Below are 27481 nucleotides of genomic sequence, written 5' to 3' on the forward strand. Positions count from 1 at the left end.
TGGGCGATTCGGGCGTTTCAGAACCCAAATCGCCCATCCCTAAACCTGGCTCATGATGACCAGAGAATTGTATAATTTGTGTATTGTGACTTGTAAGGATCAGTTAGAGGAGCTATATTTGGGGGAGTAAAAGATGAGGACAGAATGAAGCAGAGCACAGCCTGGTAGAATTTTGTCAAGAGAATACAATGGTAATAGCAAACACTCTTTTCCAGCAACCCAAGAGATGACTCTATACATGGACAACACCAGAAGGTCAACACAGAAATCAGATTGACTATGTGCTCTGCAGCCAAAGATGGAGAAGTTCTATACAGTCAGTAAAAACAAGACCAGAAGCTGATTGTGGTTCAGATCATCAGCTTCTTATTGCAAAATTTAGCCTTAAATTGAAGAAAGTAGGGAAAAGCACTAGGCCACTCAGGTATGAATTAAAACATATCCCCAACGAATATACAGTAGAGGTGACAAATAGATTTAAGGACTTAGATCTGCTAGACAAAGTGCCTGAAGAACTATGGATGGAGGTTTGCAACATTGTACAAGAGGTAGTGACTAAAACCATCCCAAAGAAAAAGAAATGCAAGAAAGCAAAATGGCTGTCTGAGGAAGCTTTACAAATAGCTAAGGAGAGAAGAGAAGTGAAAGGCAAGAGAGAAAGAGAAAGATACACCCAATTGAATGCAGAATTCCAGAGAATAACTAGAAGAGATAAGAATACTAAATGAACCGTGCAAACAAATAGAAGAAAACAATAGAATAGGGAGGACCAGAGATCTCTTCAAGAAAATTGGAGATATGAAGAGAACGTTTCATGCAAAGATGGGTATGATAAAGGACCAAAATGGTAGGGACCTAACAAAAGCAGAAGAGATTTTTAAAAGGTGGCAAAATTATACAGAAGAACTATACAAGAGCGAGCTTAACATCCCTGATAACCACGATGGGGTAGTCACTGACCTGGAGCCAGACATCCTGGAATGTGAAGTCAAATGGGCCTTAGGAAGTCTGAGTAACAATAAAGCTAGAGGTGGTGACAGCATTCCATGGACCAGGGGTTAGGGACAGCTGATCTAATTAACATCTTGCTTGCAGATAAAGATACTTTTATTTCTTACACGGTGGCAAAGTTTTGCTACATTGCCAGCAGAGTGCGGAAATCCTTGATTACTGTTGATGCTGAGAGATCTGGCTGTCAAAATGCTGTAATAATGGTTGTGGCTTTGTTTATATTCTGATGCTGTATGTCCTGGATGTTAAAATGTTGTAACAATGTATGTGGTTTTATTCATACTTTGATGGTGGTCAATGCCCGTAAATAAAATAATCTAATCTGCACCATTGCACTCATTTCTCATGCTAGCAAAGTTATGCTCAAAATCCTACAAGCTAGGCTCCAGCAATATGTGGACCAAGAACGTCCAGAAGTACAGGCAGGATTTCGAAGAGGCAGAGGAACGAGAGATCAAATTGCCATCATACGGCTGCATCATGGAGAAAGCTAGGGAGTTCCAAGCCAAACTACTAGCGCCCTACTTGGCCCCAGAACACCTTGCCACAGTGATCCACATGACAGTCACCTCTAGGCTGGACTCCTGTAACTTGCTCTATGCTGGCCTGCCCTTATCCCTGATCCGAAAACCTTTACAAACCTTTTCCATTCATCTCTCTGGGGTTGTGAGAGATCTGAGAGAATTGGGAATGGGCCGCAATGACCCAGCAGGCCTCAGGTGTCTCAAAGCATTTTCCAATCGTCTTCCCTTTCTCTCCCCATAGCAGACTTCCCATGAGGGAGGTGGGGTAGCGAGCCTCACAGGGAAGGTGGCAACCCTAAGAGGAAGACTCTCTGTGCACAGCAGTCTTGACCTTAGTAAGATTTTTTATACTGTTTTTTTATTTGCCAGGCCAATAAGTCATTCAGTTACCATGTGTCTCCAGACATTTACTTGTTCTCTATTTACAGTTTCAGGCTGTAAATATTGATTTCGATCTTCCTGCACTTTCCAGACTCACAGGAGTGATGCTGGTCTGCCTGTCTGCGCCCCAGAATACAAACAGTTGCTGGTAAGGGCTGGCCATAACCCATAGGCCAGGAGGGACACCCCTGCACCACGCCCTACCAACTGCAGGAATAATGGCTCCTTTGAAGGCTGGACTCTGAGGTAGGTATTGTATGATTTTGAAGTCTCACCTCCAAACCTCCAGGAATATTTCCTACCCAGGGGTAGACAACCTCCAGGTGGGGCCTGGAGAGCTCCTGGATTTACAGCTCACCTGCAGAGTATAAAGATCAGCTCCCCAGGCAGAAAGGGCTACTTTGGACAGGGTTCTGGTAGAGAAGAAACATTTAAGGCCTCCCACACAGATTGTTGTTGAATTGAAAGACTTGAGGTTGTTGTGCAGATGAAACAGGAGACAAAAGAGCCAGTTTCTTTTGCAGAATAACGCTGTGCAGTAGGTCTCAAATCTGCAGAGAGTTGCAAAGAAGAAAGACACATGGCTTTGCTGTGTCTAACCTCTGGGCAGAGCACAATTTTAAGTGAGAAGGGGCTTTTCTGTGGCCTCCCTGTGAGCCAAGTGTTTGGCAGAAGGGGAAGGTTCTCCACCCTCAAAAGGAAGGATCTCAGGCTCCCCTGCATTGCTCTTGGAAACACCTCCCTCCCCTCAGTCAGGGCGTGTCAGAGGTTCCTTTGCAGCAGGCCTGAAGGGAGGGGGAGGGAGAGAACTCTCCAGCCTCCTGCCAGCTCTGTCAGGGTTCTGAGGCAATTTGCAGTTGGACATGACAGTTAGGACAGCCTTGGGGTAAAAAGGGCTGGCGCAGCCTGTGTTCTCATCCCCCTTGGCAGCCCTATTGACCTCCTCTCTTTGCAATGGTCAGGAGCAGACTGGAAGCCAGACTGGGCTGGGTGAATGGAATTTTGGTCTGTCCTGGTGAGGGGCCAATCAGAAGGCGCTTCGCTCGCCTCCCCATTGGCCGCTTAGCCCTTGAGTGGCACTTAGAGGGGCGAATCAGCCCCTTCGCGGCTCCTGATTCGCCCCTCCGAGTTTTTATCACGGACAGAGTCCGCCCTAACTCCTCCCCAATAGCCCATAGGGCTTTATTTTATCCACTCTGCAGGAATGGTTAAAGATTGTTACGATCTTGTTAAGTTATTATTGTTATATTGTTATTAATGTTCCTGTTACCTGTTACCATATGTTAATTGTATCTTTTTGTGTTTTCTGTAAACTGCCCTGAGCCCTCGGGGAGGGCAGTATATAAATAAATAAACAAGCAAACAAACAAACAAATAAGCAAACAAACAAATAAATAAAAGAAGGGGACGACAGAGAATGAGGTGGCTGGATGGAGTCACTGAAGCGGTAGGTGCGAGCTTAAATGGACTCTGGGGAATGGTAGAGGACAGGAAGGCTTGAAGGATCATTGTCCATGGGGTTGCGATGGGTCGGATACAACTTCACAACTAACAAGAACGAAGAGATGAGGAATGTGGATTGCATTATGAGCCCTATTCCTCACCGCTCCCCCTCCATATAATCCAAGTTCTTCTCGATAATTTACAGTGCTAATAAACTACCTGCATGAGAAGGAAGCACTCTTTGCTCTAGGTTCATTTTACAGGGATGGAAGGAGAAAAATGAATGTGGCCCTCAAGGTGATCAAATGGAGCCCAGTGCACTAATTGGGTTCAATATTAAAGTTAGACATTTGGCTAGAATGCTGACAAGTCATGATCCTGATTACAGGTCTCCAGTGCCATGTACATGGAGACTTGCAAGAACTTCTACTTAATGGCTAGGGGACTCCATTATCTGAAATGATGAGGCTCAATGCAAAAATAGGCCACTTCTTTGCTGTGAACTACAGCTTCTCCTTCACCCTTCCGTTTGCAATGTCCTTCTGAAAACCTAGACAGCTGTAAACAGGCTGGTCTGGCTTACAGTTCTCTCCCAACCCTCGTATTCTGTCTTTTTATGAAGATGAACATCTGGATACTGGAACATTTCCTGAGCTGACTGTTATGGCTAGCAGTGAGTCCTCCAGCCCACTGGTACAACAGCAACATTATCAATCACTACAATAAAGCAAGAGCAAGCATACATGGTGTGCGGACAACCCTGCACTTTCCATAGCGCCAGAGCATCTTCCCTTGCTCTTGTACATAGATTTTGTTGCTGCTCAAAGGAGTGGAATGAGTGGGGGACTTCAAACAGGGCACCTGTCCAAACTTCCTGTCTCTGTAAGGGGTCAGGCTGCACTCTAAAGTGAGAGGATTTTTTTTTTTTTTTTTTGCTTTGAGTGACTTATCATCCCATTCTCATCTCCTACTCCGGAGGTTGCATACTTGTATTGGAAGAGTTCTAAATTAAACTATCCATTTCCCTTTAACCATTCCCTGCTCCCACATTATAGTTCTTTGCCCTTTCATTCTGACGTCTAGGAAAATATCAGGATTAGACTTGCTAGTAAATTTTGGCTGCACCGTTGACCCTATAGAGGTCCTGCCTTAAGATTCCAAGCAGCTCAGTGTGGGGGAGATCAATTATCTGAAACTTCCTAACCAGGACTGTCTTCTCTCCATCATCACCATATTGAATTACAGTGTCCATGTGTGAGGTCTGCAACGGAGACAGTATTTGCAATATGCAATGACTGAATGACAAAGGCTATATTGCCTGGATCCCTGTGGTATCAAATATTCCTTGTTTTCATTAGGAAAAAACATTTCCTATTAATTCAGCTTTAAAATATGCTCCCCCCCCCTTTACCTTCTATTGCAAATGTTCACACACTTCCTCACTCTGAGGTAAATTTTCCCCTCCAAAATACGTTGTTCTCTCATAGACTGAGCTGCCCTTGTATTGTGGTTTCTTTGTTATAATGTGAAGCTGTTTGTCCCACCCTGTCCCTGACAGGTCTTTTGGCTTTACTCAGCCCAGGGGTTTTTTTTGCAAGGTGTAAGAGCCCTTTTGCAAGGTGTAAGAACCATCCCAAAGAAAAAGAAATGCAAGAAATCAAAATGGCTGTCTGAGGAAGCTTTACAAATAGCTAAGGAGAGAAGGGAAGTGAAAGGCAAGGGAGAAAGAGAAAGATACACCCAACTGAATGCAGAATTCCAGAGAAAAGCTAGAAGAGATAAGAATGCCTTCTTAAATGAACAGTGCAAACAAATAGAAGAAAACAATAGAATGGGGAGGACCAGAGATCTTTTCAAGAAAATTGGAGATATGAAGAGAACGTTTCATGCAAAGTTGGGTATGATAAGGGACCAAAATGGTAGGGACCTCACAGAAGCAGAAGAGATTAAACAAAGGTGGCAAAATTATACAGAACAACTATACAAGAGCGAGCTTAACATCCCTGATGACCACGGTGGGGTAGTTACTGACCTGGAGCCAGACATCCTGGAATGTGAAGTCAAATGGGCCTTAGGAAGTCTGAGCAACAATAAAGCTAGTGGCGGTGACAGCATTCCAGTTGAACTATTCAAAATCTTAAAGGATGATGCAGTAAAAGTGCTACACTCAATATGCCAGCAAATTTGGAAAACTCAACAATGGCCACAGGATTGGAAAAGGTCAGTTTACATTCCAATCCCAAAGAAGGGCAATGCCAAAGAATGTTCAAACTACCGCACCATTGCACTAATTTCTCATGCTAGCAAAGTTATGCTCAAAATCCTACAAGCTAGGCTCCAGCAATATGTGGACCGAGAACTTCCAGAAGTACAGGCAGGATTTCGAAGAGGCAGAGGAACTAGAGATCAAATTGCCAACATACGCTGGATCATGGAGAAAGCTAGGGAGTACCAGAAGAACGTCTACTTCTGCTTCATTGACTATGCTAAAGCCTTTGATTGTGTGGAGCACAACAAATTGTGGCAAGTTCTTAAAGAGATGGGAATACCAGAGCATCTTATTTGTCTCTTGAGAAATGTATATGCAGGTCAAGAAGCAACAGTGAGAACTGAACATGGAATCACTGATTGGTTCAAAATTGAGAAAGGAGTTCGACAAGGCTGTATACTGTCGCCTTGCCTATTTAACTTGTATGCAGAGCACATCATGAGAAATGCGGGATTAGAGGAGTCACAAATTGGGATCAAGATTGCAGGGAGAAATATCAACAACCTCAGATATGCAGATGATACCACTCTAATGGCAGAAAGTGAAGAGGAACTAAAGAGCCTGTTGATGCGGGTAAAGGAGGAGAGTGCAAAAGTTGGCTTGAAACTCAACATCAAGAAAACAAAGATCATGGCATCCGGCCCTCTCAATTCCTGGCAAATAGATGGGGAAGAAATGGAGATAGTGACAGATTTTATTTTCCTGGGCTCCAAGATCACTGCAGATGGGGACTGCAGCAAAGAAATTAAAAGACGCTTGCTCCTGGGGAGGAAAGCTATGGCAAATCTAGACAGCATCCTAAAAAGCAGAGACATTACCCTGCCAACAAAAGTGTGTTTAGTCAAGGCTATGGTCTTCCCAGTTGCAATGTATGGCTGCGAAAGTTGGACCATAAGGAAGGCCGAGCGTCAAAGAATTGAGGCTTTTGAACTCTGGTGCTGGAGAAGACTCTTACGAGTCCCTTGGACTGCAAGGCGAACAAACCGGTCAGTCCTAGAGGAGATCAACCCTGACTGCTCTTTAGAAGGCCAGATCCTGAAGATGAAACTCAAATACTTTGGCCACCTCATGAGAAGGAAGGACTCCCTGGAGAAGAGCCTAATGCTGGGAGCGATCGAGGGCAAAAGAAGAAGGGGACGACAGAGAATGAGGTGGCTGGATGGAGTCACTGAAGCAGTAGGTGCAAACTTAAATGGACTCCGGGGAATGGTAGAGGACAGGAAGGCCTGGAGGATCATTGTCCATGGGGTCGCGATGGGTCGGACACGACTTCGCACATAACAACAACAAAGAGCCCTTTCCCCTCAAACCTTTGTCAGAAAGGCACTGAGTCATTTTTAACAAAACAAAAAAAAAGATTCTTTTATTTTACAAAGAATACGATAGTTGGAATGAGGAATTCAAGCTTTTGTTATACATATATGTTATTTTACAGTTTAAAGTTCTCTATTACAAGCTATAGAGAGTTTTAGGTGTTCTCAGTATTTTTTCTTTACTCTCAGTGTCTTTATTACTGTGTTTATCCTAAAACATGTCTGTTTTTCTTTTGTGAGTTCCACTGAACTCCCTGGCACCTAGTACCATTTTTTCCCTAGTACCACCACGTTTCCTTCCAAGCAGTATCCTCTGATTACTGAGGAGTTTGAAACACTTTCCCTCACACAAGTCTAAAGAAATCCTTCCACCTGATTTCCCCTTTTCTAACCGGACAGAAATCCTCCTTTTCTCCTAATCTGGCCGGAATTGGGACTATAACCTCACTGCCCAATTCCCACTGCCAAATACCTGCCCAGTTCTCAAAACACTGTGTAGATGAGCTTTCAGTAAACTCAGTTATCTAACTAAGGATTTTCCTCAGAACAGATGATTAGCTAAGACACTGACAGGTTCTTTCAGACTGCTTTCTGAACCCAAATCACACTTCCGCACACAATTCCTGTATCAATTCCCTCTCAGATGTGACTGGCCAGTCAGAGTTTTTAACCATTCACTTACTATTGCTGTTATTTCAGCACTTGGATATTGACTTTTAAACCACTGTCCTTCACACTTTCAAACCTTCATCTACAATATGGATAATCTGGGGATACTATCCATCATTACAGAGTTGTTATGAGAATTTGTGAGGTAATGCACTTTGATGTCCTTTGAACTTTTGAATGTAGGATATGAATGCCTAGAATGTTGCCAGTGTTACTTCACCAACTAACACTCCAAGTTGTCCTGCTTCTTTCTTTTAATCTGAGGGGAATCTATCTCATTAAAATGGCATAAATATTCCCATGGTTAAGATGAAACTTGGACAAAAGGCTCCTCATGACCCCTTCTATTGTTCCATCTCTCTTTCAATAGTAAAGAACAGGTTTCCTTGATGGGAAAATTGCTTTTGTTTAAATATATGAATTTATTAACTTCATAGAGCAAAAATACTTTTTTCTGATGTTGCACAATATGAATTCTTTATAATCATATGTCATGGCTCTTCTATAACCTTGTGGGTACATATCTACTTAGGCACATGGATAAACATTCAGCACTTTTTAAAAATCTCAGTATCTCCATATGTAGACAATCAAAGAAGGAATGGTTGGAGAGGGGAGGAGATTTACCATAAAATAGAGGGAGGTCAAAATGAACCCACAATTTCTCTTGAGAAACAACTTGATGTAGTGATTAGGAGCAGTAACCTCTAACCTGGAGAACTGGGTTTGATTACCCACTTTTACACATGAAGCATGTTGGGTGACTGTGGGCCAGTCACAGTTCTCTCATAGCTCTTTCAGTTTCATCTACCTCACAGGGTATCTACAGGTCCCTGGTCCCAGAGAAATATGCCTGGCCTTGACACAAGCCAGGGCTTTTTTGGCCCTGGCCCCAACATGATGAAATGACCTCCCAGGAGAGCTGAGGGCCCTGATGGAACTATCAGCATTCCGCAGGGCCGGTAAGATGGAACTCTTCCACCAGGTTTTTGGTTGAGGCTGGGTTCTTTAGATCAGCGGTCCGCAACGTTTGTCAGGCCATGGACTGCTGCGCCGGGGTGTGGGGAGAGGGCGACCTGGGGCCCCGCACACGCACGGGAGCCCCATCGCAAGCGTGCATGCACAGACTTGCCGCACGTGCGCGTTTGCTTCCGGCGGAGGCACAAATGCGCACGCGCAGCAGCGCTGCACTTGCGCGCATGTGCGGACTTGCCACATGTGTGCGTTTGCGCACCCACTGGATGCAAATGCGCATGTGCGGTAAGTCCGTGCATGCGTGCTTGCAACGGGGCCGGCGGCCTCAGCTCTCCCCGCCCCTCCAGGCCATAAGGAAATCTGCCACCGAAGTGGCCAATTAGCTTGCGGCCCGGCAAGCTTCTCTTCCCCCCACTCCCAAAGCAAGAAGCTTGCCGGGCCACAAGCTAATCGGCCGCTTCGGTGGACGATTTGCTCGCGGCCTGGCCAGCTTCTCGCTGTGGGGGGGGGCGGGAAGAGGTAGCCGTGGCCTGGCGCCAAGGCCTTTCGAGCCATGGCCCGGGGGTTGGGGACCACTGTTTTAGATGACTGGGTCCCCCTCAGGCTATGTCATCAAGTGTTGTTGTTGTCTGTAGAGGGGAGAGCAGAATTATCACTATCTTGATGTTTTATGGGGGTTTTAGGGAAGGGGGTTTTATATTGGGGATATGACTTTCTTGTAACCCACTTTGAGCTTCAGACTAAAGCAGGCTATAAATCAAATAATCTATACCCACTCAGGGAGCAGTATACGTAATTGATTAAGGGATAAGTGGGTGGCAAGTGGGCGGGGCTGGTCCCTTCCGATTGGCCCTCACCAGGACAGACCAGGGTTCCAGCCAATCGGGGGGCGTGAAGCGTCTTCTGACCCAAACCCCCCACCCGTGGAACCTAAGGGCTAAGTGAGCTGTTGGCCCAATCACTGGGCCAAAGCTCTGACAGGGCCTGCTCACCCAGCCCATCCAGGAGCAATCTGGACACATCACTGCCAGTTAGCCCCTGAGCACCGCAGGGAGAGAAGGTCAGTAGGGCTGCCAAGGGGGATGAGAACAGAGGCTTGGACAGGCTGTGCCAGTCCTTTTCGCCCCAAGGCTGTCCTAAATGTCATGTCCAACTGTAACTTCTTTCACTTTGCCTCAGAACACTGACAGAGCTGGCAGGAAGCTGGAGAGTGCTCTCCCTCCCTCCCTCCCTCCCCCTCCCTTCAGGCCTGCTGGGTAGGAGTCTCTGGCAGCCCCTGACTGATGGGAGGGAGGCTTTTCTAAGAGCAACGCAGGGGAGTCTGTGGGCATGGGTGTGGGCATTCCTTTTGAGGGGGGAGGGAAATTTCTCCTTCTGCCAAACAGCTAGTTGACAGGGAGGCCACAGAAAAGCCCGTTCTCATTTAAAATATTGCTCTGACAAGGGGTTAGACACAGCCAAGCCATGTGTATTTCTTCTTCAAATCTCTGCAGATTTGAGGCCTACTGCACAGTGTTATTCTGCAGATGAAACTGGATGCTGTTGCAGAGGTTCTTTTGTCTCCTGTTTCATCTGTACAACAACCCTGTGCAGTAGGCCTCAAGTCTTTCAATTCAACAATAACAACCTGTGTGGGAAGCCTTAAATGTTTCTTCTCCACCACAAACCTGTCCAAAGTAGCCCTTTCTGCCTGGGGAGCTGATGTTTATACTCTAAAGAAGAAATGTAATTCCAGGAGCTCTCCAGGCCACACCTGGAGGTTGGCTACCCCGGGGTTAGAAATATTCCTGGAGGTTTGGAGCTGTGACTTCAAAATCATACAATGCCTCAGAGTCTGGCCTCCAAAGTAGACATTTTTGCCTGCAGGGCTGATTATTATAATTAGAGATGAGCAGTTATCTAGATATTATGGTAGAGGCTTGCAGACTGCAGTTGTGTGTGGGGCGGGGAGTTGTGCAGGTGTCCCTCCTGGGATATGGGCTATGGCCAGCCCTTACCAGCAACTGTTTGTATTCTGGGGCACAAACAGACAGAAAGACCAGCATCAGTCCTGTGAGTCTAGAAAGTGCAGGAAGATCTAAATAAATATTTACACCTGGGGTAGTCAAACTGCGGCCCTCCAGAGGTCCCTGGACTACAATTCCCATGGGGCTCATGGGAATTGTAGTCCAGGGACATATGGAGGGCCGCAGTTTGACTACCCCTGATTTACAGGCTGAAACTGTAAATAGTGAACAAGTAAATGGCTGGAGAGACATGGGAACTAAAGTGACTTTTTTCAAGCTTGGCCTGGCAAATAAAAAACAGTATACAAAATCTTACTAAGGTCAAGACTACTGTGCACAGAGAGAACACCTCTTGGGGTTGCCAGCTTCCATGTGAGGCGCTGTACCCGACCTCCCTCACGGGGAGTCTGCTATGGGGAGAGGAGGGAAGATGATTGGATACTGCTTTGAGACACCTGAGGCCCATTTCCAGTTCTCTCACAATCTCACATCCCTCATAGGTCGTCTATTGAAAGGAAAAGGTTTTTGTAAACCGCTTTGAGACTCCTTTAGATAGCCAGTTTGTTGTAGTGGTTAGCAGTGAAAACTTCTAATCTGGCATGCCGGGTTCAATTCTGCACTCCCACACATGCAACCAGCTGGGTGATCTTGGGCTCGCCACAGCACTGATAAAACTGTTCTGACCGAGCAGGAATATCAGGGTTCTCTCAGCCTCACCCACCCCAGAGGGTGTATGTTGTGGGGAGAGGAATGGGAAGACGACCGCTTTGAGCCTCCTTCAGGTAGGGAAAAGTGGCATATAAGAACCAACTCTTCTTCTTCTTCTTCTTCTTCTTCTTCTTCTTCTTCTTCTTCTTCTTCTTCTTCTTCTTCTTCTTCTTCACAACAGGGTACAAAAAAATAGTTCCTCTTCTTCTAAGGAGCAACCATGAAAGAAGCATGTGGGCACATAACATTTTATCAACAGTGAAAAAATGAAGACAGAAGGAGCAGGGTGGACATCTGTGTACTCTGACTACCCGATGTGCATTACGGCAGGGGGACATTTCAATGTCTGTGGTCTAATTCACACAAGAAGGGAAATGACGCAGAACTAGGAGGAATTGGTTGCCATGTAATAGTCTCCAGTCTGATTTTCCCTTCACATATCTGAAGACATGGCTCTGGAAAGCTCATCTGTAACCACTAAGCCATAATTCCCAAAGGTCAGTCCTCTCCCACACTCAACGAACATTCCAAATCACAGGTTCTTGATACCCATCTCTCCACACCCATGCCCTCATTTGTCACCACAACCTCCCACACAACACACCCATTCAACCCCATGCCCTTACAGACTGAGCAACTCCTCCCTTTCCTCTTCCCACCGCCAAGCTCTAGTGCCCATTGTATTCCTGGATATAACAGGCTTTGCCCCTAATAAATAAATAAATAAATTGTGAGAAAAGGAAGGTTAGGCAATTGTAAGCCTCTTTGAGACTCCTTTCAGTAGTAAATAGTGGGGTACAGCTCTTCTTCAAGATCTCAGAAATATGGTAGTTCAGAGATTTGTGCATGTATGTTTCCCTCCCTCTGCTGAATTAATTTCACCCATTACTAGAGGCCAGAGATCTAGAACTGTAGGTATGTTGGATGATGTATTAAGAGACTGAACTAATTTGGAGGCCTATTATTTGAGCATGACTGGTTAGCCTTGTTTCTTTAAGCAACTTAAAGGATAAATTTGTGCCTGAGAGTGTATCTCACAGTTGACTTTCTGTGGCTCCAGTCTCACATAACTCAATTTTGGCGGGGGGACAGATTTTAAAAATCTATCAGTCCATTTATTTATTCATAATAGCAGTAAAGCACATTGTACAAAATATACAGTGGGCTCTAGGCCACCCATGGTCCCTTTCAATACCCCCCCAGCCTGCCAGGGGAGGGAGGGAGTATTGAAAGGGACTATGGGTTGCCTAATGTGGGAGTGGGTGGTTCCTTTAAACACTCCTGGCCTTGGCAGGAGCATTTAAAGGCAGCCGTCTCTCCCCATTCCACATTACAGCTGATTCTGACAGCTGCATCTTGAATGTTCCAAAGCAGTGGTCCCCAACCTTTTTATCACCAGGGACCTTTTAACGCTTGACAGTTTTACTGTGGCCCGGGGGAGGTAGTCTTTTGCCGAGAGATGTCGCCGCTGCCGCCTGAGCCCCTGCTCCACTTGCTTTCCCACCAGCATCCCTGACTTCCCGCTGCCTGCTGGGGGTCCTGCCAGCAACAGCTGCGCAGTGCCATGCTGAGGGGGAGCCCCAGCCATGGCGGCCACTGGAGAGCACCAAAGGTGAGCCAGCAGCAGAGTGGCAGGGCAGCCCCCAAGACAGCAGCCGGGGAGGAGGACGAGGAGGAGCCACGTCCCAGTACCAACTAATCTACGGACCAGTAACTGTCTCTAGACCAGGGGTTGGGGACCACTGTTCCAAAGGATCTAGGCTTGGGTGAGGCTCTGCCTGGAGGCTTTGGAATATTCAACACAGCATCGGAAGTACGTGTACTCAATTATACAATTACATAGGTATTTAGAAAAATGTTATACTGCCTTTCCAGGAACTGCCTAGAATAGCTTGCAACAACTTATTAAATATTATTTATTTATTATTATTAATATTATTAATAAAACAACTTATTAAAAAACAGTGAAATCTGGCATTAAAAAAAAGCAGACCAGCATAAAAACGTTCATTCACAAAATATGGTAGAAAGGAGGTGGAAGGGGAAATTTATGAGACTGGAACCTACATTGCTATATAATATGTTATAAAGGAATTTGACATTCCTTAAAAACATGGAAGCTTGCAGAGTGATACCACCCTGATATCACTATAGCTATAGAGGTCCTTTCCAGCTAATGCTTGTTGTTACCTTCATGTGAAGTGGAATGGGCATGGTTCTCCTCTTCCTACACATAAAACATTATACATGAGACAGCGATGTGAGCAGAAGCCTATATGGATGGATTTTTCCTAATCCTCCCTATAAAGAGATGGAAAGTTAATACAAATAGAAACTATGCACATAAGTGATTCCATATATTATAGACATAGCACAGGGAAGAAGGATATACCACTCTTCCAACAGTAAAATGATTAAATGGCCTAATTTGTTCAAACTACATCATAGTCTTGCTGCAGTAACATAAGAAAAGCATTCCTTTTAAATTGACATGAGGAAACAAAGGTTCTCGTTGTTGTTTCCAAAACAAAGCATTAGCTGCTAAACTACATAGCTATATTGAGGAGCATTCTCTTCAGTATATTGCCATGATATGTTTAAATCTGCATTTCCCTTAAAAGTGGCACAGCACATTCTCAAATCTCTGCCTGCACCAAACTGACTATGTTGATTTGAGACTCACTACAAAATATTTTGGAGTTGATACTGACTTTGGCCTTTTGCTAGCCTCTTTGGAGCCAGCTGTAGGATCATATTCACCTGCTGAGCTAGCTTTGGGTGTCAGATTTAATGACTCACTTTCAGCTGCACACAGCAGCCTGGTTTTTAGCTTCAGTGGTTTCAAAATGCCAGCATCCATAGGTTACTGGAGCCAAAAACAGAGTCCAGTAGCACCTTTAAGACCAACAAAGATTTATTCAGAGTGTGAGCTTTCAAGTGCAAGTACTCTTCATCAGACTATAATATTCTTACATGACAGGGAATATATGCTTGCACTCGAAAGCGCATTCCCTGAATAAACCTTTGTTGGTCTTAAAGGTGCTACTGTTCTCTGATTTTATTGTGCTACTTCAGACCAACACGGCTACTCATTTGAATCTATCCTAATGGAGCCAAAAACATAAAGCTGAGATCGAAGAGCAAATGATGCAATACAAGGTGAACATGCAAAAACCCTACAACTCTGCAAAAACACTTCATCAAAAGGAGAAAACAAAAAGAAAACTTGTAAGAAAATAAAAGCAGCTATCCAGACACTATCCAAATTGGTTTGAACCATAAGGCATTTCCTTCTCCATATATAAGACACCTGCTACAGCTGTCCACCATGCAGACTGTTTCAAGCTACCAGCTTCAAACATCTTTCATTTTCTTGTAATATTTTGTTCGAAAGCATCCCAGATTAAAGTCTACTGTGGAATCTCTAGCGCTCCACAGCAGCCTTGGAAGTGTTGTGTAACTGTCAGAAATATCCTTGCGAGTGCCATTCCTCTCTGTGCTAGTCAGTATTCTCACTACACAAGGATTGCATTTTGTTGTCAGGATTATCAGACACTTACTCAGCATTGCATCTCAGACTTCTGCATTGTCACTAGTCCAGCATTACTCAACTTTACAAAACAATATCACATACCGTGACTTGGAAAGGATATGTCTACTCTGTGGTAATTGTTATCAGGCTGAGTAGGAAGGACGAAACCTGCCTCCCCACTTGTCATGCAATATTTATGGAAAATGCCAGTGGAATCCAAGAGAGAATGCAAAACATATGTTAACTGTTGTTTTGGGGCAGTGAAATACTAGCCAGATCAGCTTGCACAGGGTGGAAATGCTGCACACTCTATGAGGATAAGATGGGTGGTCTCATGAAGAGGTAGCTGGACTCCCATTTGCATCAATTGTTGATTGTGGAAGCATAACAGAGTGGGTGCTACATCTTGAATCTATTTCCATGGCAGGTAATGAGAAATTCCAGGATGTTAAGAATAAATAAATTGCAATTCTAAGCACACTTAGTCCAAAAAAGGATCATGTCTATTGAAGTCAGTGAGGTTGATTTCTGAGTAAATAGGCTTAAGACTAACATGTTGGAGACGACTGAAGATGGCGCCGTGCTAGTCCATTCTGCAACGAGCTCCCGAGCCAAGCAGAGGGCCAGGAGCAGAAGCACCTGGCAGACTTGAGCGGTATGCGCAAATCTCGCTCGCTGGTCCCCCCCAGGAACCAGGAACGGCATCCTGAAGGTCCTACAGATCCGCGGAGACTAAGTTCTCCGGATCATCACTGCTTGTGCTCAGGGCCATAATGGCGTCCTTGTCGAAAATAACTTTCTAATCTTGAAACGACCAGCCGCATAAAATCCTGCATTTTCCCCAGATCATCTCTTCTCAGCTTGAAAAGAGCGGAAGTCTTGTGAATCAACAATGCAAAGACTGTGAGTTCTCTGTTTGCTTTCCTCTTCTTTAAAGCCAGGCACTAGCCCCTCTTCTTCCCCCCTAACTAATCTGCAAGGGAATTCCTTCTTCGGACGGGAGGCAAGCGAGCTAAATACACTTGTTAAAACAAACAAAAGAAAGAACTTAAGAATTTATTAAGGAGAGCCCAGCGGGAGATGTTGACAGAATACGGAGATTGACTAACTGATAATTCCTGATCACCCAAACTCTCGCGAGACGCCCTGTCTGTGATCTGTGACTATGCATTCTGTGGAGTTGTTTACAACAATGGAAAACCTAACTAATGCACAGATGTATCATTTATTATGCAAGGGCAATTCAGAGATACTGAAAGTAGTCAAAAAGGTTGAAAAGGAGATTCAAGATACCAAGAAAGAGCTCTCAGACAGAATCAATGGTTTGAAAAAAATACAAAAATGAAAACACATACAAAAAAATGAAAACACAATGCAGCTGGCAACACACCAAACAAGAATCCAATGTCTGGAAGCTAATCAACAGGAGCAGGAGAGAGTGGCAGAAGACAAATCCGAAGTCCTGGAAGTAGAATCTAAAGCTAGGAATGTAAAAATCAAAGGCGTTTTGGAAGAATTTGGGAAAACAGACGTAAGGAAGGAAATACAACCAAGAGACATCTTTGTAAGCACTGAAAGCAAGGCTGCAAGAAATAATCTATTCAGAAAGCATCAGGAGACGTCGCTGAATTTGGTGGATCAAGAAGCACAAATATTTCAAGACCCACCAGCAGTTACATCATGGAAAAGAGCACAATTCCATTTTTTGCGACCACCTGAAGAATGTGACAAACAGTGGAGCAATTATCTGGTCTTTCCTAAGAAAGACAGCAGCAACTTTTAGGTTAGGGCTAACATACGATGGGAACTGACTATATATTACTTAAGATAATAACAGATTATATTCTCATATGTATCAATAATTACTTTGCTAAGAAAGACAGCAGTCACTTTTAGGTTAGGACTAATTTGCGATGGGAACTGATTATATACTTCTTAAGATAATAACAGACTATACTCTTACATGTATCAATAATTATTTTGCTAGCTGGCTGTTTCTTTTTCTTTTCATCTTTCTGTAAGCGCTTCATATACAATAAAAAAACAAATAAATTATATATATTAAAAAAAGACTAACATGTTAGCAGGAATTGGGCTTTTGCCCTGAATATCTATGGATTTCAGCATGCAGTATTTGTAGAGTTGCCAGATCTGAGTTGGGAAATGTCTTGAGATTTGGGGGGGGGGGGTGGAAACTGAGGAGGTCAGTGCCTTGGGACAGATGATACTTCAATGGAGTATAATACCACATCCAAAGCAGCCATTTTCTCCAGATGAATTGATTTCTGTCAACTGTGAACTTTAATCACAAGAATTCCCCAATTACCACCGGGAAATTGGCAATCCTAATTGTATTTGGGCCGAGTGAATCAAACCTGTTTGGATAGGTGAGCAGTTAGAAAATGAGATTCAAACCTTAGTATTTCCAGAAAAAAGTATCTCAAATATAGGGACTAGGCAAGATCTTTTCCTAGGGCCTTCAAGGAGCTGGAGTCAATACACATCTTGACAGGCAAAGGCTAGACTAGGGGCCTTTACGCACGGGGATCTTTGTTGCAAATTGTTTGCGGAATGAAAAATCGCCATTTAAAATAGTGGAATTCGTCATTATGCATACCTGCCTTTGTAGTGGAATCAGTTGCGTTTTTTAGCGTTTCCCACAGGCTTCCGGTCTCAGCAGAAATCGCTAGAAAGGAAGCGCTATTGCCAAGCTCGTCCCGCCCCTGGCCGTCAAGCAGCCAATGGGCAGCCGTTAGCATGCTCCCAAACAGCCCCTTTCCCTTTAAGAAAGGTTTTTTTAAAAAAAAAACAGACCCATAGCAACGAATCTAGGTAGATTCGTTGCAACGGAGAGACCCATCCAGCTGCCTAATGTGAGCTGTCGTTTGATTGTATGATCGTTGGCACGCTGCCTCGAGTGATAAAAAAAAAATCCCCCCCCCTCTCACGGGCCCGATTTTCGGCTGAATTAATGTGTAAAAAATAAAGGGACTTTATTTCAGCAAACGGGCTTTTATGTGGTTTGTGCTTAGTGACTAAAGGTGAAGGACTGAAGCCAGGGAAGCCTCTAAACAGAAAGAGGCTCGCTGGTGCGTTTATCCCCGCTCACTCGGAGAAAAAAAATGGCGATCGCTTCGCCGGAAGTTTGGAGGACAGGCTCAGGAGGAGGGACTTTGAAGAACCCGCAACAATGGTAATGCACAGGTCTTTAGCGCTAGTGTTGCAGATTGGTTGCAGGAGTGTATCGCTATCCGGAGGGTGAATCCACTTTTCTGGATTCCCCTAAAAGCGCTACAACAAAGCGCTTTTTGGTGATTGGTTTCAGGAGTGTTGCAGATTGTCTGCGACGTCGTGCGTTAAGGCATATTAGTAGCGTTTTCAATTAGCAACCATTGTGCTATTTTGAAGCCGTGTGAAATGGCCCTAAGTATAAGGCACGAAGACTGGAAAGCTCACGCCCTGAATAAATCTTTGTTGGTCTTAAAGGTGCCACTGGACTCTGATTTCATTTTCCTAAACATTTGACTTGGGCACCAAATCAAATCTAGAGAAAGATTTGTCGGATTTGTTTGTGGAAATGGTTTTGAAGCAGTGTGGGAGGCAAAGCTTTGCTCATAAAAAGGGCTTCATCACAAAAGATGCATTCATAAGGAAAGACAAATATTGAAGGAACGGCAGAACATTCTTTTAGGAAATCATCCAAAGCTCACCAAAATCAAAGGGATGAATTAGATAGCTGTTGGAGCATCGCCCTCATGGTGTTGTTTTTAAATGTGCAAACATATTTTAATGCCTGCGGCTTGCACTAAGAAAGCTGATGGCTCAGCTCCCTAAACTTGATTAGGCCTTGTTCATTTAATGTCTTCATTTCACCAGATGTAATGGGAATGAAACAAGGAGAAATTTTGCTGCTGTTAGTGACTATCATTAGAAATGTATCCTTTGCATAATGATACGTGTATTATTGTTTGGGTTTCCTAACTGCATGCTCAGCACAATTAGTAAAGAGTGTTGCTACATCTATTTTCTTTCTAACTTATTGGTAGAAATTTTAGGAGATGTCTAGCTTAAAGCAGCGGGGGAACTGGGTGGGCCCCAGGGTGCTACTGGGGTCTGGGTTGTTGTGGTCAGCCAACTACAAGTCAGGCTTCCTTTCCCATGCTGCGCCAACACTCCTGCGGAGTAATAATAAAGTTGTGGCCTTGTTTAAGCCAATGGAAATGTGTGCGTGTCTTCCTTGAGCCCAAGGTGCCCTCCTGCAAGTCAATAACATTTCCTATAAAACCAATAATAAAATCTCCTATGTAAAATCCCATAGATGGTGAAACATCCCCCCTCCCCCAGGCTCAACAGATGTTTTATAACAATGCCTCAGAAGGGGCACTAAAGGGGGCTTGAAGACCTGGCTGTCTCAGTTGAGTTGGATCGCATGATACGGCTTAAGTAAGTCGGAGCTTGATGATTTTGCCTTCCAGTGATATATCAGGCTTTATGTGCTCTAGTATTTCCCTTTTTTTGACTTTTGCTGTCCATGGAATCTGCAGAAGCCTTCTCCGGCACCAGAGTTCAAACAAATCAACTCTCCTCCTGTCTGATTTTTTAATTGTCCAACTTTCACAACCATGTGGCTATTATAATAGATCGAACTAATCTACATTTATGTATTTGCGTTTCCATGCCCAATTCAAGCTTATCATTGCTGAGTGACCCAAAGCAATTCAATGTTTGATTTCCATACTGCAACCACCATTCTGATCCATTTGTGATCCAAGAAAAATGAATTCTTGAATTCACTTGATCTCTTCACCGTGAATTGCTATTGTAACATGTCTGTTTTTTGCAGTGGTCATTATTTTTCTCTTTTTAATGTTTAAGAAAAGGCCAAATTTTTTGCTTTCTTCACTGATTTTTGTAATCAACTGTTTTAGGCCTTCCTTAGTTTCTGAGAGGAGGGTAGTGTCGTCAGCATGCCGAAGATTATACATATTCCTCCAATCTTAATTCCAGTGTATGATTCTTTGAGTTCAATCTCTCTCATAATGATCTCAGTATACAAGTTAAACAGGAAGGGAGAAAGAATACCAACTTGGTGCACTCCTTTCTTTATTTTGAACTAGTCAGTGTCACCAAATGGTGTATGGCTTTATGATTTGAATAAAGCAACTGTATCAGTTTGATCAAATGCAATGTTACCCCCAGATTTTGCAAGGCTTTCCACCAGTTGTTGTGATCCACATAATTGAAAGCTTTCTTATAATTAAATAAGCAGATGTAGACATCCTTCTCATATACCTGTGACTTTTCCAAAATCCAGTGCAGATTTGCTTTGAGGTCACAAGTGCCACGGCCCCATTAGAAACCATCTGGTAATTCCCTTTCAACGGTTGGTGGTATTCATTGTTGCATAATTTTAAGCAAGATTTTATTAGCAAGAAAAATCAGGGTTATTGTGCAATAATTGGAGCAGTTTTTTGAGTCACACTTTTTTATTAGAGGGATCAACACAGATAATTTACATTCCTCTGGCCAATTATTAGTTTCCCAGACTTTCTACACAAAGCTGTAATGGTTTTGATTGGTACATATCTCAGCAGTTCCACAGATATGATATCAATGCCTGGAGGCCTGTTGTTTATCAGTTGACTCAGAGCCCTTTCAAGTTCATCCTCAAGAATGGCCAGTTCAAGTTGTATTTTTATTTCTTTTTCATCTTGAAGAGAGCGAACTTCATTTCTGCATGTATACAGTTCTTCTATGTATTCCCATCACCCGTTCTTGATGCTCGGTCAGTCAACTCCTTCCCTTGTTTATTTCTTATCATGCTTTTGTGAGCAGTAAATGGCATTTGGGATCTTTTGACTTCTTCTAACTGCTTGCATTCCTGGTTCCAGGAAGCTTCACTGTCAATGCTTGCTGCCCTTTGGAAATCTGCATTTAATTTTCTTGCTACCTCCCTTTTACCTACTGCTTTTGCTGCTTTTCTATATTTAGCTATTCTTATAATTTCATCTGAAAGCCCTTTTGATCTTTTCCTTCACTTCTTGTATGGTATGTGGTTGACTGCTATTTTAACAACAGATGATTGAATTTCCTGCCACAGTTCCTCAGGCATTTTATCTGCTGTGCCAATAGCTGGGGCCATTCTGCAGAAGTTAAATTTAGCAGTAATCTTACCTTTCGTGGACACTTAAAAAAAAATTGCACTACGTCATGCACAAGCCGCCTTTTCCTTATCGAGCTCCTGCTACATCGTTCCATTTGTAGTGGGAGCTGGGAAATCAAGAAAAGTGGATTCCCCCCCCCAAAAGTGTGTGCCTGCTGTGAACAAGCATCAGCATACCCACAAAACACACGTGCGTTCTAAAAATAGCGCTAGTTGTCCTCCAACTTGTCACAACTTCAGTCCCATCTCCTTCTCTACTTCCAGGAGACGGGACTGCCTGTTTTTTTTTTTAAATCCTGAGATGCATGGAGCAACGTGGAGGCATTTATGTGGCTTGCCCTGGCAATATCATTCAAAAACTACTACCCCTTTCATAGTGGCTGAAAGCATTCTCCTCCAAATGTCCTGTGCTTGAACTGTGATTTAAAAAATTTGTTTTTACCTTTTAAACACATGTAAACGCATAAGCACAGGCACGATCACTAGCATACATAGGGCTTGAAGAGCCATATGCACCTTTGAATCTTCGCTTATCTTTTTACATGTGTAAATTTATTTTTAAAAAGAAAGGAAAGGGTTAAGTTGGAGGCTTTGGATTGTCATGACATTTTATTGGTTCTCCAGCTTGATTGACGGATCAAGGCAGGATGAATTACTACACAAAACAGGCGCCTTGCTCTCCCCTCCAGCCAAACCGGAAGCTGAAGACTAGCAGAAAAAAAAAAAGCATGCAAAATAAAGGTAGGACACTTTTTTTTTTTTAGTGCTAGTCCATTCAGCGGGAATTATGCTAGTTGGGCCAGGGTGCGGAATTGCCCTGGAAATAATTTTTTCACTTCCACTGCATATATGAGTGGAATTTTATTTACAACAAACTTCCTTAGCCCTGCTGTCTTCTTGATGTGGCAGAGTTTTGTTTTAATTTTGGCTAATAACAGTTCATGATATGGACCACAATCATTGCCTGGGTATGTTTTGACAGCAAGGATCGCATTAGACCATTGTTGACTGCATAAGTTATAGTCGATCTGGTTCTGATGTAGTCCATTTGGTGATATCCTAGTCTATAGGCCATGCTTATGCTGTTTTAACCAAATGTTCATGATTTGAAATTTATTTTCATGACAAAATTGTACCAAGCGATCATTTGCACCATTCCTCTCTCCGAGTCCAATATTACCAGTAAATTAACTTTCTGCTTGTGTGTCAACTTTTGCATTAAAGTCATTCATTATGTAAATTACATCTTTCTTGGGTACTTGTTTTAAGGTGACTTGAATGGTAGTACAGAAATCTTCAATTTCTGCCTCTGTTGCATCAGTTGTCAGAGTATATACTTGAACAACTGTGATATTTATAGGCTTGGCACAAACCCAGCCATGCACACCTGGGCATGCCAGTGCCAAACCTGGATAAGTGGGGAGGATTAAAGAAAGACCTGACAACCTATCTCATAAAATCTCCCCCCAAATCCTATGGAACAGCTCTCAAATGATTACAGAACTTAAGATGGCTTACAAAATAAATAAAATGTCAATAGTAAGAACCAGCATTTAAAACCACAATTTAAGGCTGCCACCAAATTACTCAAATGCAATACTAAATTAAACCATCTTAAATTGCCTTTGAAAGACAGAAAGCAAGAGGGACGGTCGTACCTCTCTGATGTTCCGTAACTATTCGGCTGACATTGAAGAGACCTCTCATGTAGCCACCAAACTAGTTTCATTGTTTGATGGGACAGTCAGGAGGACGTCTCCCTGTGATCTTCATTCCCAGAAAGGAACATTTGGGAAAAGTTACCCTTCAGCTATGGTCAGCCTTCCTCCAAATAGGACCTGGGGATCCCCCAGAATTACAGCTCATCCCCAGACTACACAGGTCAGTTCCCCTGGATAAAATTGATGCTTTGGAGGGTGGACTCTGTCATTGTACTCCACTGAGGTCCCGGTCCTCTCGAGGCTCCACCTCCTAACCTCTAGGAGTTTTCCAGTCTGGATCTGGCAAACCTCTTTCCCATCTCTTTCCAGTGGCCAGGGGGAGATGTGGCAATCCTAGTCCCAAACCATGTCTTTATTACGGTCGTTCAGACCAAGTTATGTTGTGATGTAAAGGTCAAAACTAACACCTTGAATTGGGTTTGGGAGTTGCCAGTGTAACTACTGTAATATCAGAATCACATGCTTTCAAAAGCTGGCATTCTGTACCAGCTCTAGGGATGCCAGTCCCCAAGTGGGACCTGCGGATTCTCAGAAATGAGAGCTCATCTCCACGTGACAGGGTAGACTCCATAGCATTATATTCCATCCCAAATCCCACCCACTCCCAGTTTCCAGGTGCTTCCCCAGAGCTGGCAACCCTATTCTGAATACTTTTCAAGTCTACAACTTATTGCAGTAGTCTAGGTTAGTTTCGAGCGTCAAAGAACTGAGGCTTTTGAACTCTGGTGCTGGAGAAGACTCCTACGAGTCCCTTGGACTGCAAGGTGAACAAACCGGTCAGTCCTAGAGGAGATCAGCCCTGACTGCTTCTTAGAAGGCCAGATCCTGAAGATGAAACTCAAATACTTTGGCCACCTCATGAGAAGGAAGGACTCCCTGGAGAAGAGCCTAATGCTGGGAGAGATTGAGGGCAAAAGAAGAAGCGGACGACAGAGAATGAGGTGGCTGGATGGAGTCACTGAAGGAGTAGGTGCAAACTTAAATGGACTCTGGGGAATGGTGGAGGACAGGAAGGCCTGGAGGATCATTGTCCATGGGGTCACAATGGGTCAGACACGACTTCGCACCTAACAACAACAAGGTTAGTTTGCTTTTCGGTCAAGCATTTTCTATAGATGCTTCCCAAGAAATATTAAGCAATGCCTTTTTGAGTGTCACAGTGTTGAGATTTGTGATCAAAATCACTTGAACTGTAATGTCATTTTCCATATAATAATGTTTTTTTCTCTACAAAAGGTTGTGGCTTTTCTGAGATACCTGCTTACCAGATGTGGTAAAACAAGAAATTGTTTAAGCAGAACAGAGCATATCTACAAGCTGATTAGTAGCCCTTGAATTATTTTGGTAAATTCTAAAGATTCCTTTGTGTTTTATAGAATTTGCCGTCTGCAGATAATTTTTAAACTAAATCAAACTGCTTTGTTTCTGTTTACTTGTCTAGTCTATGTTCTGTTTTCTTTGAATAAGCATTTCATTGCTTATGATTACTAATTCTGCTTTGTTTCATTAAAAAAATTATATATCATAGAATTATAGAGCTGGAAGGGACCTCCAGTGACATCTAGTCCAACCCCCTACAAAATGCAGGAAATTCACAACTACCTGCTCACCCACAGTGACCCCAATTCTATGCCCTCATGTTCCCCCCCCCCCGCCAAAAAAAACCAGAATCCTTGGACAATCCGGCTTGGAGGAAATTTGCCCCCTGACTCCAACGTGGTAATCAGCATTTCCCTAGGCATGCAAGAAAAGGACATAAGAGCCAAGCACAATCCCTTCTGCCCACCCACTTACAATCTGCCTAAATTAACAGAATCAGCCTCTCCGTCAGATGGCTATCTAGCATCTGCTTAAAAACTTGCAAAGAAGGAGATCTACCACCTCCTGAGGAAGCCTGTTCTAACTGAGGAACCTCTCTAACTGTCAGGAACTTCTTCTGGATGTTTAGCTGAAAATTCTTTTGAATTAATTTCATCTCATTGGTTCTGGTCCGACCCTCTGGGGCAACAGAAAACTATTCTGCTCCATCTTTTATATGACAGCAATTCAAGTACTTGAAGATGGCAATCATATAACCTCTTAGTCTTCTTTTCTCCAAGCTAAACAGACCAACCTTTCCTCTTACGTCTTGGTCTCCAATCCTCTTACCATTTTCATTGCCTCCTCTGGATGTGCTCCAGTTTCTCTACATCCTTCCCAATTGTGTCTCTTACCATGCCATTTGCGCAGAATTTGGCCAAATTAGGGTAGAGACAAGGGCCTGGATAGCTACTTTTAAATTTTGGGTCAGACTGTTTTTTAGAATAAAAACTGGCAGTCTTTTAACTTGTCTAAAAAGTGACCCTCTTAAATTTCAATGGTTCCAGGCTATTGAACAAAAATTAGTCTCCATTGGCATCGATCTGAACTCCCTACTACCTCTGGAAGAAAAATGTATCTTCCAGATTATTAAACAGAGAATATTAGACCATGAGCAGCAGGAACTCATACCTACCCAGGCTCGAGTCTGCTCACCAGCATTCTTTGGCATCACTATGCAGAGAAATATTATGCCTACATATTTGCATCTTCTTGATGTCCCACCCCTGAGAAGAGCTTTTCTCCTGGCATGAATGAATGCTTTCCCCTCAAAGGTCTTAGAGGGAAGATTCCACCGTATCCCATACCATGCGAGACTCTGTCCGTGTGGTTCTGGCTGCCCTGACTCTGTCTCACACATTTTGTTAGATTGCCCCGTATATGAGCAGTGTCGGGATGACAGCTTTGTTGCTTTGCTGGGAAACAAGCCTTCTGTAAGTAAATCTATGACCTTGCAATTTCTGCTCTCTGACAAAGACCCAGAGGTAACCATTTTAGTTGCCAGAGTTTTAACGAAGATGCTTTTATAATATGCTGCCTACCTTGTATTTTATCTTTTATAGTTTATTTAATCATTTTAAGATTTGTTTGGTTATGTAACCCTATTTTATTATTTTGTTGAAATTTTAAACCCTATTTTTATATGTCTTATACATATTTTATGCCAATAAAAGGTTACTGACTGACTGTAATGCCCAAAACTGAGCACAGTACTTCAAGTGAAGTGTAACCAGAGCAGAGTAAAGCAGTACCATCACCTTGCATAAACTGCACGCTATACTTCTTTTGATACAGCCCCAAATCCCATTTGCCTTTTTAGCCACCGAGTCACACTGCTGATTCATGTTCTGTGTATGGTCTATTAAGACCTTTAGATCATTATTGCACATACTACTGCCAAGACAGGTCTCTCCCATCTATAATGATGCATTTGATTTTTCCTATCTAAATGCAGAACTTTACATTTATCACTATTGAAATTAATTTTATTCACTTTAGTCCATTTTTCCAGTCTGTCAAGATCATCCTGTATCTTGATTTTGTCTTCTGCTGTGTTTGGTACCCCTCCCAGTTTAGTATCGCCTGCAAATTTAATAGAAGAAGAAGAAATTTAATAAGTACCCTTCTGATCCTTCATCCAAATCATTTCTAATTATGTTAAACAACACAGTGCCAAGGACAGATCCCTAAGGCTCTCCACTTGTCACTCTTCTCCAAGAGGATGACAAACCATTAACAAGCACCCTTTGGATGCAATCTGTCAATGAGTTATTGATACACCTAATAGTAATAGGATCCATACCACATTTTACCAACTTGTAAACAAGAATATCTTGAACCATATACCATTTGTTATTCATATGAGCTGTTTTACTACCTCATATTATTTGGATGTATATCTAAGGAGAATAATTACAACTCAAAATCCCACTGGGCTAAGAAATGTATATGGAGACCTCTTCTGTTTCAGATACCACTAGGTACATTAGTCAGATATCTCTAAGCATATATGGTCATTTTGCCCAATAAATGTTTGCCACGTTTTAAAAATATATTAAAATTATAATTAACTCCCACCAATTCAGGAAACCCCTCCAGGGCCATCAAGAAAGCCCAGGGTTTCACAGAACAAAACCTCTGTGGAGAAAGCCTGTTCCAGGGGAATGTAGCCCTATTCTGAACTTTCATTATACTTATTACATTAACTATGTCCAACCAACAGCACCTGTATCTTATCTGGATTAATTTTCAATGTGTAGATTGTATCTGAGGTCTTCTTTCCATTCCTGCTGTACTTATGCTCCAGACCATTGTTCAGTTTACTTTTTTGAATGTAGGACTGCCAGGTTTTATGTACAAAGCAATGGAATAACCCCTTCCCACTTGGCAATGAAAAAGGAATATGAATTCGAATAGGGGAGAAAATATTAATCCTGAATGAAACTGAACAACATGAAGACTTATACAATCGGGTTTTGTACAATTGTTTGCTTATACACTGCTGCTGAAGAGGATGAAATTGATCAGTTCTATGAAGCCCTACAACACCTTCTAGAAGCAACGCCAAAAAATGATGTGCTTATCATCATGGGGGATTGGAATGCTAAAGTAGGAAGCCAAAAGATAACCGGGATAACAGGCAAGTTTGGCCTTGGAGTACAAAATGAAGCAGGGCACAGGCTGGTAGAATTTTGTCAAGAGAATACAATGGTCATAGCAAACACTCTTTTCCAACAACCCAAGAGACGACTCTACACATGGACATCACCAGACGGTCAACACAGAAATCAGATTGACTATGTGCTCTGCAGCCAAAGATGGAAAAGTTCTATCCAGTCAATAAAAACAAGACCAGGAGATGATTGTGGTTCAGATCATGAGCTTCTTGTTGCAAAATTTAGGCTTAA

The 27481-nt window shown here is 43.1% G+C and overlaps 1 long non-coding RNA gene across 1 annotated transcript in view; it reads left to right on the forward strand.

The window, feature by feature from the left end:
• LOC143832328 (uncharacterized) overlaps positions 1–22244 on the forward strand; it is a 105029-nt gene extending 82785 nt beyond the window's left edge. Inside the window, exons 3-4 of the long non-coding RNA XR_013229202.1 lie at positions 2008–2162; positions 21619–22244. This is a non-coding gene — a long non-coding RNA (uncharacterized LOC143832328). The remainder of the gene's footprint in view (positions 1–2007; positions 2163–21618) is intronic.
• The last annotated feature ends 5237 nt before the right edge of the window (positions 22245–27481 follow it).

Source organism: Paroedura picta, chromosome 3, assembly GCF_049243985.1.
Source record: "Paroedura picta isolate Pp20150507F chromosome 3, Ppicta_v3.0, whole genome shotgun sequence".
NCBI lineage: Eukaryota > Metazoa > Chordata > Lepidosauria > Squamata > Gekkonidae > Paroedura > Paroedura picta.